The sequence below is a fragment of the Sminthopsis crassicaudata genome, chromosome 5 (assembly GCF_048593235.1).
Source record: "Sminthopsis crassicaudata isolate SCR6 chromosome 5, ASM4859323v1, whole genome shotgun sequence".
In the NCBI taxonomy this organism is placed as follows: Eukaryota; Metazoa; Chordata; class Mammalia; order Dasyuromorphia; family Dasyuridae; genus Sminthopsis; species Sminthopsis crassicaudata.
Window position 1 is genome coordinate 267,131,719 of NC_133621.1, and position 22,073 is coordinate 267,153,791.

The following is a 22,073-nucleotide window of genomic DNA, read 5'->3' on the forward strand; positions in this document are numbered from 1 at the left end:
TTCTTTTGAGCTACTGATGGAAATCTTAAAAATAAAGTATACATTGTCTGTGTAAAAAAACATAAGCAAATTGTTCATGTTTAAATAGTTTGTCTATGTCAACTTCCTTAAAATTACACTTTGATATTGGCTCTTTCATGTTAAATTTTCTATTAAGTTCAAATGAAGTTGATAAAAAGTTCTGAAAATTTGCAAGTTCCTTCAAATTCTGGGTCTTTTTAAATTGAAAATTGTAAATAAAAAAATTGTAAATTGCTGGATGTGGTATTTTTGGTTTTCTGTAGATATGTTTCCAGTACCTGTGGTCTTTTATTATAGCCATAGATAAATTTTGTACAATTCTAATTTTTGATCCAGATTTTTGTTATTTTTTTCTCATTTCTTGCAAAATTTGCTTTTTGATTTGGCAGTATTAAAAACTGGCAATTATATTCCTACTTATTATCCACAAAGGATTTCTTTGAGGTGGTGATGAGTGGATTTTTTTCTATTTCTACTTTCCCCTCATGTTTTCATCACTCCAAGAAAATTTTCTAGGATTATTTACTGCATTATATTGTGTCAAGGTTCTCTTTTTCATCACAACTTTCTGGCAGTCCAATTATTTTTATACTTTCACTTCTTAATCTATTCTTGGGATCTGTTGTTATGAGATCTTGTTGTTATGTTTCTTATGAGATGTTTCCCATTGTGTTCTATTATCTCATACTTTATATTGTTGTACTGTTTCTTAGTCCCTCATAGCTTCATTGGTTTCCTGTTGCCCAATTATAATTTTTAAAAAAATTTCTTTAATCTTTGAGACAATGTACCTCCTTTGTTAACCGGTTAACTGTTTTTTTTTCATAATCTCCTTGTTTTTCTTGGATGCTTTTCAGTTTTTTATTTTTTATTTTTTTTAAGTTTTTCCTCAATGCCTGTCATTTGAGTTTTGAATTCTTTTTTGAGTTCTTCCATAAATTCTGTTTAGGCAGGAAGGCATTTAAAAAATGAATTCCAGTCTTCCTTGTTCCCATTTTATATATATATATATATATATATATATATATATATATATATATATATATATATATATATGTATATATATATGTATATGTATATGTATATTTTTTTCCCTGAGGCTGGGGTTAAGTGACTTGCCCAGAGTCACACAGCTAGGAAGTGTTAAGTGTCTGAGACCAGATTTGAACTTGGGTCCTCCTGAATTCAAGGCTGGTGCTCTATCCACTGTGTCCCATAATGTATTTCAATGGTGTTTTTTTTTCTTCTTTGCCACTTCTTCTTGTCTTTTTTTTTAATAAGACATATTTTAATAGAAGGTATTAATTTAAGTACCTCCAATCACTGGGTGGGGGATAGTGCCTCAAGCTTCCCTTCAGCTCTCCACTCTGACCAGGAACCTAAAATCAAGAACTCCACCCTCCTGCAAGTGCCTACAGTCAGCAGTGCCCCTACACACCTGCTTCTGCACTCACCAGATGTTGGTTCCTTCTCGCCCAGGGCTGCATCTCAGCTGCACAGCTGGGCCTTGTATTCCTAAACATTCGAGGATCACTCCTGAACTCCAACCCCCACTCCACAAGAGGAGTCAATACATTTGGGCAGGTCAAAACAGTGGGGCAGGTGAAAGTGACCATAGTTCCAGCTGAGACATTAGCCACACAAGCTGCTAGCCTGAGGGATCCCCACTGGATGTTCCTGAGTATTTAGCCTTGAGATGGTTGCACTTCTGATATGTTAATCCTGGCCCAAAGTCCTCCTTTAGATCTTGTCCTGTTGTATCAAGAGAGGAATTCTGTTCTGTCCCCAAGTCAGCTTGGGTTTTCACAAGTCTATGTTTGCTCTGAGGCAAAGATTTGTCTTATTTGTGGGGTAAATTAGGCCTTGAAATTTACCATCCTACTTTGCCATCTTCCCAGAATGCTCCCCCCAAAAATTTGAAAAGAGCATTGCTTTAAGAGATTTTTAAAAGAATATAGAACAAATAAAGCAACAGTTTGATTGCAGGGTGATTACTACTAAGAGTAAGAAACTTCATTACTTTACATAGATTTTAGAGTTAACAACTTATTGTATGAAAACACTATGTTAATTTGTTTCAGACGGAAGGGCTGACCTACTTGGAAGATTCTTATTTCATTTCACCAATAAATGGTTTAAAATCTTTCCAATATAGTATTCTGCATATATTGCTTTTCTATTTTAGGGAAGGAAAGATTTTCCTCCTGCTGAAAGAATAACAAATAAATGAATACATGTAGAGATACTGCTTTTTTTTAAGATGCTAGATTTTGATAATATTGAAACATTTCCCCAACTCTGATATTTTACATCACCAGAAGATGGAGGAAAGACCTAAAGAGCTTTTGAAAAATATAAGTGGTGAAATGAGCTAACATTTGCAAATTGGTGCTATGTATGTATTATATAGTAGTAATGCTATACATGTGAATTCTGAAACTCTTTCCTTCTCAGGAAATGTTAAAATGCTCAATTTAGGACCTTAGATTCTCAGACTGTCTTGTTTATGATAGTTAAGGCAGCTTGGTTGGGCCCAGACTGCTTTAATTAGTATCTTTAAGATACCTATGATGGAAACTTGCCAGACAGTTTGATAAAGCCCTGATGGGAATCATGTTTTCCCAGAATATCTTTAAGAGTCCCAATATCTCAATATATAACTTTTATCTTCCCAACTCTTCTGTATTACTTGTCCTCCTTCCCTGAGAAAACCCAAGTTTATATTTACTCTTTGAAAGTTGTGCTTATTGTCCAGATCTGCTCATAGGAGAGCTACAGGTGTCAGTCCCCTGTCCTGATTCATAAACAAGGAGGGGATAGGAGGGACTCAGCAGAGTTTAATCTATTCAGGATTACATCAGGGTTAATATACCTAAAGTTTACCTATTCCGTTACAAATGCCTAAGTGTTCAGTTAGATTCTTGATACATCTAAATTAGAACAGTAATCAAGGCATCATGTACAAAAGTATTCAGATAGCAGGTAACAGATAATAGAATGTCTGGCTGATGTCCTCCAGACACATTTCTTAGAAGTCTGTAATCATGCCTTCCTCCAAAGATTCCTGATACTAGTAATCAGCAAGGTTAGACATGTCTCCTGACTTCTCTCTATCCACCAGCAGGAGGGATAGAGAAGCTGAGCCAGACTGTTGAGGGCGGTAGCCCCTTTGGTATTCTTTGTTTGATCTCCAACTCCATTTGGAACTTGGACTTTGATGTGGTCAAACCAGTTTGGGCTATCTGAACTGGTTGGAGTTTTATAGCCCCCCCCATTCTAATCTGCTCAAACAGACCAAATGTCACAGCAGGGGAAGAGACTTCTGTCTCTACTCAAAAGATTACAAGAGAATCCTTATCTTATCTGCATCACTCTCCTGAACCTCCTTAGATCAATACATTTGAATAATTATGCTTTGTATAAAAAAGGGAACCCAAAAATCTATTCTTTGCAAACTGGCCTTGTACCTTGCAGCCATTTTGCCCACCGACTCTCCGGTGTTTCTATTCTAATAAATAAAGACTTTGTTTCTACACAGCCTTGAGTAGCAAAAGTCATTTGCTAACGGACCGCCTGTTGGGACTTTGGGAAGGAGAAAGAGATTATTAGACCTCCTGAAAAAAAATGACCCATCTCGGTTTGGACCCTCAGTTTACTCCTCATCAAGACTAGATTCCCAAAAGTACTCCATGGAGAAAAGGGTCTTATACCTTAACATTCCATGGCCCTCAACACTTATAAAGATTTCTGCTAAGTCCTTTTTAGGAGTAAGCCAGCTAGGAGATAGGCTCTCCCTCCCTCTTTGCAACTTCCTTTTACTGATCTTTCTCCTTAATATAGCTGACTCTGGTTAGACTGCTAAATTCCTCTATGGAGTTAGCCTGCCATTCAATGGTCTACTGAAGGCTCCTAGAATATTCCTTTAATGGTTTCTTCCAAATACTAAACTTTTTTTTTACTAACTCTATTGCTCTCCCTAATTTATTTAGATTTACCCCGCTTGGTGCCTATTTTAGGACTTCATTCTATCTTTAAATTCTCCTCATAAATAAAGATACCTTTTGGCAAAGAGAATGCCCTTATGCATTTTTCACATGTATCTTGGATTTTGTATGTAAAATTAAGAGTTGCTACACTCACCCCATCATGTTTTAAAAAATGACAAGTGACTAAAAACATTTTATTTTACTGTCATTCATTTACTATCCTGCAGCTTTCATCAATATTTATCAAACAGAATTGGCTTCTTAACATGCATAGATTGGCCTCTTTAGAACTCAGTAATGTCATGCTTTTTTTGTATACATATTTCAGTCAGTCCTGTAATCCCTGGGACTCAAGCAAAACAGGTAGCTATCCTGCTAAGTTTATTGCTTTACATTCTTGAGCCACTTGAGGAAAATGAAGAGGGCAGCTCCACACTAAAACCCATATAGATATAGATATAGATATAGATATAGATATAGATATAGATATAGATATAGATATAGATATAGATATAGATATAGATATAGATATAGATATAGATATAGATATAGATATTACTACTATATGATATTTAATATAAAAATGTTATATGTAGTATAAAATAGGGCACTATTACAAGAGTTTTCTAGATGAAACTATTTTCTCAGGTACTGCAGTTGCACATCTGATGTTGGTGTCATTCTAATTAGTCTAAATTTATTTGCTTTTCCAATCAAGTCTATAACCCTTAGAATCAGTCTTCTTGTTAGAATAATAAAAAAGGAATGACATTTCTTTGCAGATTCCTTTTAAGATCTAATGTAGCTTTAGGCCTAAGATAACTTAAAAAGGATTTGTTGATATCCACCTTCTGTGAATTGGCTTGGTATCTACTCACTGTACTTACAGCTGGAGAGAAAAGACATATAACTCAGAAAAAAAACTATAGAATAAAGTAGTAAATGTGGATTATTCCAACTTTATACAAAAGCTAGTAATGTAATTTTGTGGTTTCTTCTTTCAATCCTATTTTTGTTTTGAATTTCTTAATTTGCTTTAATAATCATTTTAGGAAATATATTTTATAGTTGTTAGATAACAATAATGAAACATTTTCTTACAGCTTACAATTAAAATAATTTAATTTTAATGTTAAATTATTATTTAAGTTGAAAGATTTTTACTTCTATATTTTGCTAAACTTATACTTTATAGAAATATGAGGAAGAGCTTCACCAACAATTGGATGCACAAAATTCAATAAATAGACATATAGAATCTATAAATAGATATCTTCAAGAAGAAATAATAGAAACTTTGAAACAGAATGATGACAGGCTGGATCTTGAGCATCATTTAGAAATACCTATGGAACAAATACAATATGGACCAAAGATTAAAGAAAAAGTGAAGAAAGAGACTGAAGAACAAGTGAAAAAAATAAATCCATTATTAAAGGTTATTTAATTTATCACTTTTATATTTTTAAAATATTAACATGTAAATGCAGATTTCCCCCTATTCTAAATTCAGAATCTTTTTCTTTAGAATTTTCCCCTCTGCCTTTTACTCTCCTTAAGCTTGGTATCAACTTAAAAAACAAAACAAAACAAAACAAAAAAAAAAAAGAAAAGAAAAAGAGGAAAAGAAAATATTGCCTTCTGATGTGAATTCTGAAAATAGATTATTCTCTTCCCTTGTCAGAAAAATGTCAAAGTTTTTTTGTTTCCCAGATAGTTTTATGACCATAGTTAAGGCAACCATAATGTGCTTAGATTACTTTGTTAGTATCTTTAAGATACCTATGATAGGAACCCAATCTTTCTCAGACTGTCTTTTCTACTATGTTCAAGTCAATCTCCACACCATAAAGTTTCTGCCTTTATGTTCCCTCTTTCCCTGATGTGATGTGAACCTGAATCCTTTCCTGAACTAAACTACATATGAGGTACTCTCTACCTCATAGCATCTTCCCTCTATTGGTTCTTTCCTCCTACATAAGTGTGATTTTTAATAGAAAAATTATATTTCCCCTTGTTAATTAATACAATAAATAGCATAACATTGGAAACTATGAAGGATGTCCAGCCATGGTTGCTCTATGTAATAAACAAAACTTTTATTTTAAAGTTTTCATATAATCATTCATGTTTCAACTCTCTCTCCCAAATCTATTCTGTTTACCACTCAAGGTGCCTATATAACATTTTTGAAATCATAAGCAAAAATAACCATATATACTCTCAAGTGTTTTTTTTTAATAATTGGTACAATATTCAATTAAAAAAAAGGTGAGTCGTTTTAGTTTTTGTGTGTTTTTCAACCAAAATTTGAATTGGAAGAAAGCATTTTGAAAGCGTCTGGAGGTAATTTTTTTCAAAATTTTATTTGATATGTTTATAATAATCTAAGAAGACAAAACTGAAGGATGAGAACTAGTGAACTAATCTCCAATTGAAATAGAGTTGTTTTTTTTATTGTTGTTGTTTTTATTTGTTTTTCTCCAATTGAAATGCAATTCAGCTGATCTTGAGCATGACTCATTTCAAAGTTAGAATCTACTTTTTTGCAATTTAGAAGTGCCCTCTTAATCACTGTCTGAAATTAAAATGAAAGCTAACAGAATATGAGAACAAAAGTCTTATAATTTTCAGGATGGAGTCAAACATATTTGTGAACTTTATTCTTTGTTTTCCATTTGGTTTAGATTCAACAACTGAAAGCTAAATTCCGCAAAAGAAACACCGTACATGAAGAGTTGGAGGCAGAGCAAGAGAGGTACAGAAAATTCTTTTCTCAAGAATACAGGTACACCTAAACACAGACAGGAAGAAAAAATCATATAAATTTACATTGCTTTTGAAGATTTCCATTTGGAATATAACAAAGCATTAAGGATCATATCTATGACCTCAATGGAAAATGTGGGTTAACTGGGTGATTATACATATATAAATATATATAAATACATATACATATATTAATGTCAACTAGAAGACTAGTCAACTAGAAATAATTCAATTATGTAAAAAAAACTTTTATAACATATAATTATAAAAAACTTTTATAACATAATCTCATTGTTTTCAGAGTCAAGAAACTTTTTAAGGAAAAATCACAATTATGACAGTATTTAAAAAAAATCCAAACATTAAGAAAATTACTACCCATTTATGTGTTGTAAAATGTTCACAGAAGTAATGAGAGGCTACTTATTGCAGACTAATGAATGAAAAACTAAAGAATAAAATTTTACTCAACAGATTTACTACACGTCCCTTTCTGGAGCCAATGAATAATGAATTTGTTGATACTTCTGTGGTACTTCCTAGAAGAAGATCAATATATTTTACTGAAAATACAGAGTCTTCAGAAAGTTCTACTGAAGACTTCTTTCGAATGGTTAGTGATTTTTCCCCCCCTTCTTGTTCTTTATCCTAAAGTGACAATGTAAAATTTCATGCTTATTTATTTGGGGGATTTATTTTTCAAAAAAGATGATTTTTTTTGCCAAATAATAAAAAAAATTTCGATAATGGTTTTAAAGTTTTGTGTTTTTAAAAGATTAAAGGCTGTGTTTTAAAGCTGTATTTTTTTTTTAAATCCACAAGTATCAGTCCTTTAAGTTAATGATAATTTAATGGTGAAAAGGTGTTTAGTAATCTTCTTTTTGACTCTTTGTAACCTGGAACACTTTAGTCAAAATCTGATTGTTTTAAAAATAATCTCCATATTTATGCTTTTTTTTTTTTTGAAATTATTTTTTATTCTAATGACACAAAGGTGATGGGAAGAAAAATCCTGTAGTTTTCACAATTAAAGGATTAGGATGAATGGAATTGGGAAAACCAATTTAACATATTTTTTCTTTTTCAAAGGGTTCAATAATTTAGCATCTTAAAATAATTTTCTTTCATGGAATTGGGAAAACCAATTTAACATTTTTTCTTTTTCAAAGGGTTCAATAATTTAGCATCTTAAAATAATTTTCTTTCATGGAATTGGGAAAACCAATTTAACATTTTTTCTTTTTCAAAGGGTTCAATAATTTAGCATCTTAAAATAATTTTCTTTCATATATATATATATATATATATATATATATATTCATTTGAAACATAAACATAAAATAAGAAAATAAAAACAAGTAAAACAAAGCAAAGCAAAATCTTTTCATGTGCCAAGTAAAACATTGTGAAGGATTCAAAATATGTAAGAATAAATTTCTAGTTCAAGAAAACATATTTAATAATAGAAGGCATTATATTCCTAACAGTCCATTTTTTCTTTTATTTCTCTTGGGTTTACTTTTGTTCTCTGCTGTGTATTTTTCTTTTTTTTTTGTATTTTTCACTCCTCTCTTCATATCTCCAGGGAGGCTTGCAGATATACATCTATGTGTGTGTACACACATATATATGTGTATATATATATATATATATATATATATATATATATATATATATATATATATGTATATGTATATATATATGTATATATATATACATATATATATACATATATATACACACATACATGTACATATGTATATATGTACACACATACATGTATATATGTATATATATGTACACACATACATGTGTGTATATATATATATATATATATATATATATATATATATATATATATATATATATATATATATATATATATATATATATATATATATATATATATATATATATATATATATATATATATATATATATATATATATATATATATATATATATATATATATATATATATATACCTACATACATATTCATGTATACAAAATATATATATATATATCCATGCACCTATACATATTTACACATACTTCTAAAACATTATTATGACTGAAAAACAATGTAGATTTGTTTCTTGATTAAATCTTTGACTTGTCGGAATTTGGGGATTATTACTTCTATATTTTTTCCTATTAAATTTTACTTCGGACATTGCTATTATATTAGTATTTATGGCTTCTTTTCCCCATCCCTGCTTATTCTTCTTTTTGACTTAGGCTTTAGCAGCTGTCCCCTCCCCTACCCAACCACCATAGATATCATTTTTATCTTTTCCCCTAATCCCATACTTTCCTCTTTATCCCATTCGTATTAATCTGCACACCTTACCCCATTGCCATTCAATTACACACACTACTGTACCCCACCTTATCTTATTACTTCCCATCTTATTTTCTTTATAGATTTTGAAGGATATTGTACCCTTTCTTTTGTGTATATACCAAGAAAGAATAACACACACATACATACACATAATGTATGTGTATAAGAGACAGATAAATTCATTTTTCATATTGTTCTTATATGTTAAATTTTCTATTAAATTCAGGTTTGCTTGAGACAAAATTCTGAAATTAATATAGTGTTTTGAATGTCCTTTTGTTTTCATTTAATAACAATGCCATTTAATTAAACACAGGTGTGTACCCCACCTTATCCTATTCCTTGCCCCTTAATTTCTAAGGATTTTTAAGGTGTTAGCCCCTTCTTCTTGTATATATGCCAAGAAAGGAGTAGCATGCACACACATGAACAACCCCATAAACACACATGTGCTCACACACACACACAGAGAGAAATACATATACTACCTATACATATATCCATATATCTGTGTCTGTATAAAACAGATATTAATTTTTCATTTTGGTTCTTCTATGTAAATTTTTCTATTCAGTTCAGGTTTGTTTGAGGTAAAATCATGAAAATAATAGAGTTTATTGAATGTCCTTTTTATTTCATTCAATATTATATTTAATATTTCTGGGTACAATATTTTCATCTACAATATTAGGGTTTAATGCAATAATTATCACAGTTTTCCCATTTTAAATTCAATATTTTCCTTTATTCAGTCATTTTTACATTTATATTTAGAATCAGGAGTTCCAGATTCTCCCCTTCCTCTCTCCCCATCATAACCATTCCTTAGCGCCCCCACAGAGAAGCTACATGTGAAGTGATGAAAAATGCTTCCATCAAAGTCATGTTGCTACAATAGAAAACAGATCTCCTCCCTCCCCTCTTAAGAAAAAGAAAATAAAAACGTATGCTTCAATCTGTATTATGACACAATCAATTCTATCTCTGGTGTGAATAACATTTTTCATCATAAGTCCTTCACAATCATTGTATTGATGAGAACATTGCTACTGCTTTGTACACAGGACATTTCACTTTGCACAATCTACAGAAAACTTATCTCACTGAATACACCCTACTAATAGGTTGTTTTATAAACATTTATATATGTGTGTGTGTGTATATATATATATATATATATATATATATATATATATATATTACACGATGTTCTTATAAAAGTATTATTCAACATAATCACCTAACATGATATATTCTCTCATTGCTAGTTGAAGACCATCCCCTCAACTTTTAATTCTTTGTCCACAAAAATGAACTGCTATAACATTTTTTGAACATATAGGCTCTTTCCCTACTTAAAAAAAATTCTATTTAGGAGACATGCCATGTATTGGTATAGGGCAAAAGTTAAATATGATTTTTAGGATCTTTTGAGGATAGTTCCAATTTGCTCTACAGAATGTGTGAATCAGCTCACAATTCCATTAACAATGCATTAATATCACCTTTCCCCTCCACATTGATTCCAGCATTTGTCATTTTCCTTTTCTGGACCATTAGCCAATTTAAAAGATCATTCCTCAGAATTGTTCATGTTTAATTTTTCCAATCTACAGTGAGAAATTTTTCATATGACTACAAATATCTTGACTAGTTCATCTGAAAGCTGTTCAAATCTTTATGATTTATCAGATAAGAATATATATATTTCTATATTATATATAGAAATATAGATAGATATAGATATACATATAGATGTAGATGTATATTTATGTACATATATAGATCTTTTTATAAAAATAATACACACTAAAAGACACAAGCACTTATCTCCATTTAATCCCTCTCCTGACAACAAGCAAGCTATAGTTAAGAAATGATATATTTACATACATATGTCTATAAACATATATATATATATATATATATATACATATATATATATATATATATATATACATATATATATATATACATATATATATACATATATATACATATATGTATATATATATGTATATATATATGTATATATATATATATGTATGTATATATATATATATATATATATATATATATATATATATATATATATATATATATATATATACATATAAATCTCCCCACAAATATACCCTGCATACACACATATCTTTCCCATCACTGCCGATTCCTTCATTAAATTCTGCTCCGTAAGTTGCCTTTTGGATTCCTTTTTTGTATTCTTCATGGAGTTTTGCTTCCCCATCTGCCTACTCCTCTCTGTTTATTTTCTTATGGATTTTAGAAGGTACAATATCCTTCATGGTATATATGTAGTGTTGACAATTGAATCCATTCCCTAGGTGAATAGATCTTAATAACTATGAACCCTGATCCCCCTAATGCCACCTTGGGCATCTAATTTGTATAATATGGTTACTCTTTTAAGCTTTACTCTGCCAGTCTTTCTTTTGAGCTACCCTATTGCTGATGGAAATCTTAATCCTAAAGTATACATTGTCCATGTAAAAAAACCTAAGCAAATTGTTCATGTTTAAACACTTTGTCTATGTCAAGTTCCTTAAAATTACTCTTTGATATTGGCTCTTTGATTTTAAATTTTATGTTAAGTTCAGGTGTGATTGATAAAAAAGTTCTGAAAATTTGCAAGTTCCTTCAATTTCATTTTTAAAATTGAAAATTGTAAACAAATTTGCTGGATGTGATATTTTTGGTTTTCTGTAGATATGTTTCTAGTACCTGTGGTCTTTTATTGTACCTATTGATAATTCTTGTACAATTCTAATTGTCCCTGCAGTGTATTGAAATATATATATATATATATATATATATATATATATATATATATATATATATATATATATATATATATATATATATTTTGCTTCTTGTAACATTTGCTCTTTGATTTGGGGGTTTTGAAATCTGGCAATTATATTCCTATGTGTTTTCCACAAAGGATTTCTTTAGGTGGTGATCAGTGGATTTTTTCTATTTCTACTTTCCCCTCCTGTTTGCATCACTCCAAAAAAATTTTCTAGTATTCTTTACTGGGGATTTATATTGTGTCAAGTTTCTCTTTTTGATCAGAAGTTACTGGCAGTCCAATTATTTTTATATTTTCACTTTTTAATCTTTTCTCCAGATCTGTTCTTTTTCTTATATTTCCCATTTTGTTCTATTATCTCATACTTTATATTGTTTCACTTTTTCTTGGTCCCTCATAGCTTCAAGGGCTTCCTCTTGCCCAATTCTAATTTCACAAAATTATTTTAATCTTTGAGACACTGTACCTCCTTTTCTAATTGGTTAACTGTTTTTGGTAATCTTGTTTTTCTTGGATGGTTTTCATTTGTTTTTCTATAGTTTTTCCTCAAGGCCTGTCATTTAAGATTTGAATTCTTTTTTTGAGTTCCTCCATAAATTCTCTTTAGGCAGGGAGCCATTTCACATTATTTTTGGGGTCTGAAACTATTTATGCTAAAGGATCATCTTTTGAAAGTGAATTCCGGTCTTCCCTATTCACATAATATATTTCAATGGTGTTTTTTTTTTTTCTTCTTTGCCACTTCTTCTTGTCTTTTTTTTTTTAATAAGACATATTTAAATAGAAGGTATTAATTTAAGTACCTCCAATCACTGGGTGGGGGATAGTGCCTCAAGCTTCCCTTCAGCTCTCCACTCTGACCAGGAACCTAAAATCAAGAACTCCACCCTCCTGCAAGTGCCTACAGTCAGCAGTGCCCCTACCCACCTTCTTCTGCACTCACCAGATGTTGGTTCCTTCTCGCCCAGGGCTGCATCTCAGCAGCACAGCTGGGCCTTGTATTCCTAAACATTCGAGGATCACTCCTGAAATCCAACCCCCACTCCACAAGAGGAGTCAATACAGTCCCACATTTGGGCAGGTCAAAACAGTGGGGCAGGTGAAAGTGACCATAGTTCCAGCAGAGACATTAGCTACACAAGCTGCTAGCCTGAGGGATCCCCACTGGATGTTCCTGAGTATTTAGCTTTGAGATGGTTGCACTTCTGATATGTTAATCCTGGCCCAAAATCTTCCTTTAGATCTTGTCCTGTTGTATCAAGAGAGGAATTCTGTTCTGCCCCCAAGTCAGCTTGGTTTTTCATGTTTATTTTTGCTCTGAGGCAAAGATTTGTCTTATTTGTGGGGTAAATTAGGCCTTGAAATTGACCATCTTGCTTTGCCATCTTCCCAGAATGCTCCCCCAAAATTTGAAAAGAGCATTGCTTTAAGAGATTTAAAAAAATATAGAACCAATAAAGAAACAGTTTGATTTCAGGGTGATTACTACTAAGAGTAATAACCTTCATTACTTTAAATAGATTTTAGAGTTACTGACTTATTGTAGGAAAACAGGATTTTAATTTGTTTGAGAGAAAGGGCTGACATACTTGGAAGATTTTCATTTCACTCCACCAGTAAATGGTTTATAATCTTTCCAGTATAGTATTCTGCATATATTGCTTTTCTATTTTAGGGAAGGAAAGATTTTCCTCCTGCTGAAAGAATAACAAATAAATGAATACATGGAGAGATGTTTTTCTTTTTTTGTTTTTTTTTTAAGATGTTAGATTTTGATAATATTGAAACATTTCCCCAACTCTGATATTTTACATCACCAAAAATTGGGGGAATGATTTGAAGAGCTTTTGAAAAATAGAAGTGCTTAAATGAGCTAACATTTGCAAAGTGGTGCTATGCAAGTGTTAAATAGAAGTGATGCTACCCATGTGATTTCTGAAACTCTTTCCTTCTCAGGAAATCGTAAAATGCTCAACTTAGGTTCTTAGATTCTCAGACTGTCTTGTTTATGATAGTTAAGGCAGGTTTGATGGGCCCAGACTGTTTTAATTGGTATCATTAAGATACCTATGATGGAAACTCCCAGACAGTTTGATAAAGCCCTGATGGGAATCATGTTTTCTCAGAATATCTTTAACAGTCCCAATATCTCAATATATAACTTTTATCTTCCCAACTCTTCTGTATTACTTGTCCTCCTCCCCTGAGAAAACCCAAGTTTATATTTACTCTCTGAAAGGTGTGCTTATTGTTCAGATCTGCTCATAGGAGAGCTACAGGTGTCAGCCCCCTGTCCTGATTCATAAACAAGGAGGGGATAGGCGGGACTCAGCAGAGTTTAATCTATTCAGGATTACATCAGGGTTAATATACCTAAAGTTTGCCTATTGGGGTACAAATGCCTAAGTATTCAGTGAGATTCTTGCTACATCTAAATTGGAACAATAATCAAGGCATCATGTACAAAAGTATTCAGATAGCAGGTAACAGATAATAGAATGTCTGGCTGATGTCCTCCAGACACATTTCTTAGAAGTCTGTAATTGTGCCTTCCTCCAAAGATTCTTGATACTAGTAATCAGCAAGGTTAGACATGTCTCCTGACTTCTCAGAAGGCCTGCCACCAGCAGGAGGGATAGAGAAGCTGAGCCAGACTAGATTCCCAAAGTACTCCATGGAGAAAAGGGTCTTATACCTTAACATTCCATGGCCCTCAAGACTTATGAAGATTTCTGCTAAGTCCTTTTTAGGAGTAAGCCAGCTAGGAGATAGGCTCTCCCTCCCCCTTTGCAACTTCCATTTAATGATCTTTCTCCTTAATATAGCTGACTCTGGTTAGACTTCTAAATTCCTCTATGGATTTAGCCTGCCATTCAATGGTCTACTGATGGCTCCTAGAATATTTCTTTAATGGTTTCTTTCAAATACTAATTTTTTGCTAACTCTATTGCTCTCCCGAATCTATTTATGTTTAACCCCTCCTGCTACCTATTTTAGGTCTTCATTGTATCTGTAAATTCTTCTCATAAATAAAGATACCTTTTGGCAAAGAGAATGTCCTTATGAATTTTTCACATGTATCTTAGATTTCGTAGGTAAAATTGGGAGTTGCTACACTTACCCCATCATTTTTTTCAAATAATGACAAGTGACTAGAAACATTTTATTTTACTGTCAATCATTTGGTGTCTTGCAGTTTTCATCAATATTTATCGAACAGAATTGGCGTCTTAATATGCATAGAATTTGGCCTCTTTAGAACTCAGTAATGTCATATTTTTTTTTTTTGTATCATATATTTCACTCAGTCCTCTAGTCCCTGGGGCTGAAGGAAAACAGGTAGCTATCCTGCTTAGTTTATTGGTTTAGATTGTTGTGCCACTTGAGGAATATTAAGAGGCGCCTGTTGATGTTGTATATTCCTTGGGCACTGATACCAGAGTTTTGCAGATGAGAAACATACTATTTTTTCTGGTACTGCAATTGCACATCTCTCCTTGACATTCTAATTAGTTTAGATTGATTTTCTTTTTTCTAATCAACTCTGACCCTTAGAATCAGTCTTGTTAGAGTGATAAAAAAGGAATCATATTTCTTTGCAAATCCTTTTAATATCTATCTTTGCTTTAAGCCTAACATAATTTAAGAAGGTTTTGTTGATATCCATCTTATGTGAATTGGCTTGGTATCTACTCACTGTATTAAGAGGTGGAGAGAAAAGAGTTATAACAAAAGAAAGAACCCAGAAGAAACTATAGAATAAAGTAATAAATGTGGATTATTTCAACTTTATATAGAAGCTAGTAAAGTAATTTTGTGGTTTCTTCTTTCAATCTTACCTTTGTTTTGAATTTCTTAATTTGCTTTAATAATCGCTTTAGGAAAATATTTTATAGCTATAAGATAAGGATAAAGAAACACTTTCTTAAAGCTTACAATTAAGACTAATTTAATCTTAATTTTAAATGATTATTTAAGTCAAAAGATATTTACTTCTATACTTTGCTAAACTGATACCTTATAGAAACATGATGAAGAACTTCAGCAACAATTCGATGCTTCAAGAACTGTATCTTCCACAAATAGGCATATGGAATCTATAAATAGATGTCTTCAAGAAGAAACAGTGGAAACCTTGAAACAGAAATTTGACATGCTGCGTCTTAAGTGTCAATTAGAAATACATAACTACAGTCAAGTAGAACAATATGGACCAAATGTTAAAAAACAAGTGAAGGAAGAGACTAAAGGAAAACTAAAAAAAATCAATCCATTATTAAAGGTTATTTAATTTATCACTTTTATATTTTAAAATATTTCCATGTAAATGCAGATTTATCATTTTCCCCCCTATTATAAATTCAGAATCTTTTTCTTTAGAATTTTTCCCTCTACCTTTTAGTCTCCTTAAGCTTGGTATCACCTTAAAAAAAAAAAAAAAAAAAAAAAAAAAAACAGAAAGAAGAAAAGAAATTATTGCCCACTGATGTGAATTCTGAAAATACATTATTTTCTTCCCTTGTCAGAAAAAATGTTAAATTATCTATTTAGAATACTTTGTTTCCCAGATAGTTTTATGACCATAGTTAAGGCAACTATAATGCACTTAGCTTACTTTTAAGTATCATGATGGATGTCCAGCAGTGGTTTTTCCATGTAATGAACCAAATTGTTATTTTAAAGTTTCATATAATCATTCATTTTACAACTCTCTTTCTCAAATCTAGTTCTATTTACCACTCAAGGTACCTATTTTACATCTTTGAAATCATAAGCAAAAATAACCATATATACTATCAAATTGTTTTTTTTTATATAATTGGTGCAATATTCAAAAAGTGAGTTCTTTTAGTTTTTGTCTGTTTTTCAATGAAAATTTTAATTGGAGGAAAACATTTTAAAAGCATCTGGAGGTAATTTTTTTTTCAAAATTGTATTTCATATGTTTATAATAATCTAAAGAGATAAAACTCAAGGATAAGAATTAGTGAATTAACATCTAGTAGAAATTGAGTTGTTTTTGTTGTTTTTTGTCTTTTTCCAATTCAAATGCAATTCAGCTGATCTTGATCATGACTCATTTCAAAGTTAGAATCTATGTTTTGCAATTTAGTAGTGCCCTCTGAATCACTGTCTGAAATTAAAATGAAAGCTAATAGAATATGACAACAAAGTCTTAGAATTTTCAAGATAGAGTCAAGCATTTTTGTGAACTTTATTCTTTGTTTTCCATTTGGTTTAGATTCAACAACTGAAAGCTAAATTTTGCAAAAGCAACACTGGAAATCAAGAGTTGAAGGCAGAGCTAGAGAGATACAGAAAATTCTTTTCTCAAGAACACAGGTACACCTAAACACAGACAGGAAGAAAAAAGCATATAAATTTACATTGCTTTTGAAGATTTCCATTTGGAATATAACAAAACATTAATGATCATATCTATGACCTCAATGGAAAATGTGGGTTAACTGGGAGATTATACTTATATAAATATTTTATTTATGTATTTATTTTTTAATGTCAACTAGTTTGAAAGGAATACAATGGAAAGATGATCCCCTGGCTACAGTCAGAGGACCTGGATTCAGATCTTACCTCTGATGCTTGCAACTGTATGATTTTGGACAAATCACTGAACCTCCTGGTGCCTTAGTTTCTTTGTCTTTAAAATGAGCATGTTTAAAACTGGGGTTTTAAGATGCCTTTTTAGTCCTCAATCCAATGAAATGATCCAATAAAAATAACTAATTTTTAATTGTGTCTCATTTATATATCCTATTGTTTCTTTTCAGTATTTGAGACAGATTAGTCCTTCCAGGATAGTTAAAAATTTTAAATCAGAAAAACATTACTATGTTTTCAGCAAATGACAAGAGTAAACATTTTAAAGTGTTGTGGGAAATGTATTAACAGGATCATAGCAATATATGAGATATTATTACTACTCTTCATCAGATAATGAAAATGAGAAGTGTAGGATCTCATAGGGGTTTACACCAGAGTATTGTATAGCCAAAAGATATAATGGGTTAAAGAACAGGGGATGGGTAAAACTTCCTTGGTATATATCTTGCTGAAAATGTTAAATTGCTTTGGTTTTATGTTCTCTATCCATTTTGTTTTTTAGCCCAGAGTGATTTGGATCCTACCTGATTTCTTTAAGACCTAGTAATTTCCATTTGAATTTATAGAATAAAGTGATTTTAATGGCTTCTTTAAAATCAGATAAATAAGGAATGCAGCATTTGCAAGTATCTTTTGTGTTTCTGTTTTTAATTTTGTTTTGTTTTGTTTTCAGTTTCCCCAGGCCATTTTGGATAAAAACAAACAAAAACAAAACAAAAAACAAAAACAAAAACAAAACAAACAACTTTTTCTTCACTCAGTTTCTTTATACCATTCATTTGCTAGAAAAAGACCTTAATAGAAATAATTCAATTATGTAAAAAAATGTATAACATATAATTTCATTGTTTTCTGAGTCAAGAAACTTTTTAAGAAAAAAATCACAATTATGACAGTATTAAAAAAAAACCCAACCATTAAGAAAATTAATAGCCATTTATGTGCTGTAAAATGTTCACAGAACCAAAGAGAGGCTACTTATGGCAGACTAATCAATGAAAAACTAAAATACTAATATAATGCCAATATCCAAAGTAAAATTTGTTAGGATAAAATATAGAAGCAATCATTCCCAAATTCCGACAAAGTCAAAGATTTAATCAAGAAACAAATCTACATTGTTTTTCAGTCATATTAATGTTTTAGAAGTATGTGTAAATATGTATATGTGCATATACATATATATTTTGTATACATGAATATGTATGTATATGTATATAGGTATATATGTTCATTATATACATATATATCACTATATATATATACACACATATATATAAACATATATATATATGTTTGTATGTGTGTGTGTGTGTGTGTGTGTGTGTGTGTGTACACACACATATATGTATATCTACAATCCTCCCTGGAGACATGAGGAGAGGAGTGAAAAATACAAAAAAAAAAAAATGCATAGCTGAGAACAAAAGTAAACCTAAAGTTTTAAAAGTAAAATTTTACTCAACAGATTTACTAGAGGTCCCTTTCTGGAGCCAATGAATAATGAATTTGTTGATACTTCTTTGGTACTTCCTAGAAGAAGATCAATATATTTTCCTGAAAATACAGAGTCTTCAGAAAGTTCTACTGAAGACTGCTTTTCAAAGGTTAGTCATTTTTTCCCACCTTCTTGTTCTTTATCCTAAAGTTATAATGTAAAATTTCATGCTTATTTATTTTTGGGATTTATTTTTCAAAAAAAAAGATTTTTTTTGCCTAATAATAAATAAAAAATGTCGATATTTTTAAAGTTTTGTGTTCTTTAAAGTTTAAAGGCTGTGTATTAAAGTTGTTTTTTTTGTTTGTTTGTTTTGTTTTGTTTTAATCCACAAGTATCATTCCTTTAAATTAATGATAATTCAATGGTGAAAAGGTGTGTAGCCAACATGGCTTAATCTTCTCTTTGACTCTCTCTTTGTAACCTGGAACACTTTAGTCAAAATCTAATTGTTTTTAAAGTAACCTCATATTAGTGCCTTTTTTTTTTTTTTTGTAATCATTTTTTATTCTAATGACACAAAGCTGATGGGAAGAAAAATCCTGTAGTTTCCATAATTAAAGGATTAGGATGAATGGAATTGGGAAAACCAATTTAACATATTTTTTCTTTTTCAATGGGTTCAATAATTTAGCATCTTAAAATAGTTTTCTTTCCTATACATACATATATATATATATATACATATATATATATATATATGTATTATATATATATATAGTCACTTAAAACATAAACATAAAATAAGAAAATAAAAACAAGTAAAATAAAATAAAGCAGAATCTTTTCATGTGCCAAGTAAAACATTGTGAAGGATTCAAAATATGCAGGAATAAATTTCAATTTCAAGAAAACATATTTAATAATAGAAGGCATTATATTCCTAACAGTCCATTTTTTCTTTTATTTCTTCTAGGTTTACTTTTGTTCTCTGCTATGTTTTTTTTTTTTTTTTTCTTGGTACTTTTCACTCTTTTCCTCATGTCTCCAGGGAGGCTTGCAGATATACATATATGTGTGTGTACACATATACACACATATATCATATATATATATATATATGTATATATATATATATATTTACTGATATATATGAATATAATGTACATATATACCTATATACATACATATTCATGTATACAAAATATATAAGTACATGCACATATACATATTTACACATACTTCTAAAAGATTATTATGACTGAAAAACAATGTAGATTTGTTTCTTGATTAAATCTTTGACTTTATCGGAATTTGGGGATTATTACTTCTATATTTTTTCCTAATAAATTTTACTTAGGACATTGGTATTATATTAGTATTTATTGCTTATTTTTCCCATCCCTGCTTATTCTTCTTTTTGACTTAGGCTTTACCAGCTGTCCCCTCCTCTACCCAACCACCATGGATATGTTTTTTTATCTTTTCCCCCAATCCCATACTTTCCTCTTTATCCCATTCATATTAATCTACACACCTTACCCCAGTGCCGTTCAATTACCCACACTACTGTACCCCACCTTATCCTATTCCTTCCAATCTTATTTTCTTTAGAGATTTTGAAGGATATTGTACCCTTTCTGATGTGTATATACCAAGAAAGAATAACACACACACACATACATACACATATTGTACGTGTATAAGAGACACACAAATTCATTTTTCATATTGTTCTTATATGTTAAATTTTCTATTAAGTCCAGGTTTCCTTGAGATAAAATTCTGAAATTAAAATAGTGTTTTGAATGTCCTTTTGTTTTCATTGATTATTATACTTAATTTTTCTGGTTATAATATTTTCATCTACAACATTAAGGTTTTATGTAATATATATCTCATTTTTCCCATTTCAAATTTAATATTTTTAAAATTACAGGTCAGTCATCTTTACATTTATGTATATAATTGGGAGTTCCAGATTCTCCCCCTTCCTCTCTCCTTACTATAACCCTTCCTTAGCGCCCCCCACAGTGAAACTACATGTGAAGTGATGCAAAAACCTTCTATCAAAGTCATGTTGCTACAATAGAAAACAGATCTTCTCCCTCCCCTCTCAAAAAAAAAAAAAAAGAAAATAAAAATTTATGCTTCAATCTGTATTATGACACAATCAATTCTTTCTCTGGATGTGAATAACATTTTTCATCATAAGTCCTGCACAATCATTGCATTGATGAGAACTTGCTACTACTTTATACACAGGACATTTCACTTTGCATAATCTCACAGAGAACTTATCTCACTGAAAACATCCTACTAATAGGTTATTTTATATATATATATATATATATATATATATATATATATATATATATATATATATATAATGTTCTTATAAAATTATTATTTCAACAGTGATATGTAGCATGATGTATTCTGTCATTCCCAATTGAAGAGCATCCCCTTCATTTCTAATTCTTTGTCCTGAAAAATGAACTGCTATAAAACATTTTTGAATATATAGGCCTCCTTTCCCTTCTTAAAAATAATTCTATTTAGGAGACATGCCATATATTGGTATAGGTCAAAAGGTAAATAAGATTTTTAGGAACCTTAGAACATACTTCCAGTTTGCTTTACAGAATGTTTGAATAAGCTCACAATTCCATTAACAATGCATAAATATCTCCTTCCCCCGCACACATTCATTCCAATATTTGTCATTTTCCTTTTCTGCCCCATTAGCCAATTTAAAAGACTGTACCTCAGAGTTGTTTATGTCTAATTTCTCCGATCTACTGTTAGAAAAATTTTATATGACTATAAATAGCTTGATTAGTTCATCTGAAAAATGTTCATATCTTTATGATTTATCAGATAGGAATATGGCTCCTATTTTTTTTTTAATTTGGCTATAACTCTTACATTTGAGAAGTGAAGCTTTCATCAGATAAACTTGCCTCAAAATTCGTTGCACAATTACAATTGCTAATTTTATTCCCCACTAGGTTTATTCTGTTCTCTCTCTTATCACCCTGTCCCTCCTTAAAAGGTT

General features: G+C 30.6%; 1 protein-coding gene and 1 long non-coding RNA gene across 5 annotated transcripts in view; one reads left to right on the plus strand and one right to left on the minus strand.

The window, feature by feature from the left end:
• LOC141544586 (ankyrin repeat domain-containing protein 26-like) overlaps positions 1 to 22,073 on the plus strand; it is a 133,945-nt gene that overhangs the window by 106,721 nt on the left and 5,151 nt on the right. For 3 of the 4 annotated variants that reach the window (XM_074270960.1, XM_074270958.1, XM_074270961.1), the window contains 6 exons: positions 5,203 to 5,445; positions 6,695 to 6,765; positions 7,251 to 7,389; positions 15,977 to 16,234; positions 17,195 to 17,295; positions 19,046 to 19,184. The gene's annotated coding sequence lies outside the window, so the exon portion shown is untranslated. Of the gene's footprint in view, positions 1 to 5,202; positions 5,446 to 6,694; positions 6,766 to 7,250; positions 7,390 to 15,976; positions 16,235 to 17,194; positions 17,296 to 19,045; positions 19,185 to 22,073 lie in introns of those variants that run through there. The other variant, XM_074270959.1, reaches the window with a different exon arrangement.
• Positions 1 to 22,073, minus strand: part of LOC141544587 (uncharacterized) — a 76,694-nt gene that overhangs the window by 49,876 nt on the left and 4,745 nt on the right. The gene's annotated exons all lie outside the window — the stretch shown is intronic.